The sequence below is a fragment of the Chlorocebus sabaeus genome, chromosome 22 (genome assembly GCF_047675955.1).
Source record: "Chlorocebus sabaeus isolate Y175 chromosome 22, mChlSab1.0.hap1, whole genome shotgun sequence".
In the NCBI taxonomy this organism is placed as follows: Eukaryota; Metazoa; Chordata; class Mammalia; order Primates; family Cercopithecidae; genus Chlorocebus; species Chlorocebus sabaeus.
This window is the reverse complement of record NC_132925.1, coordinates 46,686,849-46,688,195: the sequence shown is the minus strand read 5'-3', so window position 1 is coordinate 46,688,195 and position 1,347 is coordinate 46,686,849. Positions and strand designations below refer to the sequence as shown.

At 45.3% G+C, this 1,347-nt stretch overlaps 1 pseudogene; it reads left to right on the top strand.

Moving 5' to 3' along the window:
- Positions 1 to 596: 596 nt before the first annotated feature.
- Positions 597 to 696, top strand: LOC119626010 (U6 spliceosomal RNA; annotated as a pseudogene).
- The last annotated feature ends 651 nt before the right edge of the window (positions 697 to 1,347 follow it).

Sequence of the window (1,347 nt, the reverse complement as noted above, 5' to 3'; positions counted from 1 at the left end):
TTAAAGACCCAGGAGAACCAGTGGTGTAGTTCCATTCTAAAGGCAGACAGTCTCAAGACTGAGGAAGAGCTGATGTTTCAGTTCTAGTACAAAGGCAGGAAAAAGCCAATGCCCCAGTTCAAAGGCAGTCAGACAGAAAGAATTCTCTCATATTTGGCCTGCCTTTTTGCTCTAATCAGGACTCCAGTTGATGGGATGAGGCCCACCTAAATTGTAGAGGGCAATGCACTTTACTTAGTCTACAGATTTAAATGTTAATCTCATCTAAAACCACCCTCACGGAAACACCCAGAATGATGTTTGACCATATATCTGGGCACCCTGTGGCCCAGTCAAGTTGGCATATAAAATTAACCATTGCAGTGTGTAAAGCACATGTGGGAAAACAGTTTGAGGCAGGTGGAAGAACACTTTGCCCATCATAATGGGAGAGAGGGCCCTGAATGTACTGAATGTGAAACCATAAGTGAGTGTACTTGTCAATGGGACGTGGAAGGACTGTGGCATAATAAAAAATAAATATCTGGTCTTTGTCTTGACACAGAGTTCCTAAAACACTTGGAATCTCCTGAGTGACAAGAATGTCTTTTGTGGGCTTGCTTTGGCAGCACAGATACTACCACTGGAACAATACAGAGATTAGCATGGCTTCTGTGCAAAGATGACATGCAAATTCGTGAAGCATTTCATTAATAAAAAGAACGTCTTTTGTAAGCTAATGAGATGATTGGTGGCTGGGAGCCCCCACATAGCTTCAGGATTGGGGCTGATCACCAGAAAGACCAAGCCATGATTAGAGGATTGGGAATTTCAGACCCATTCCCCAACTTCCTGGGTGGGGAAAGAGGCTAGAAATCGACAGCAATCATTTTTGATCAAGTATTTCATCAGTTATGCCCATGTAACAAGGACTCCATAAAACCCCCTAAACAACAGGGTTTGGAGAGTTTCCAGATTGGTGAACATGCGGAGGTGCTGGGAGGTGTGTGCCCAGCAAGGGTGTGGAAGCCCCCCGCCCCTTCTAAGACTTTGCCATATGCGTCTCTTCCATCCAGCTGTTTCTGAGTTGCACTCTTTATCACAAGCCAGGAATGGTGAGTGCAGCACTTTCCTGAGTTCTGTGTTTCTAGTGGATTCTTGAACCTGAGGGGAGAGGGCTGTGGGAACCCCCAAATTTATAGTTGCCTGGGCAGAAAGGGGTACCCCATTTGTGACTGGTATCTGCAGAAAGCACAGTCATGTGGGACTGGGTCCTTCAATTGGTGGAGTCCAAGCCTAACTCTGCAGTTAGCATCAGAATTGAATTGTTGAATTCCCAGTTAGGATAGGAGAATTGGAAAGTTGGTG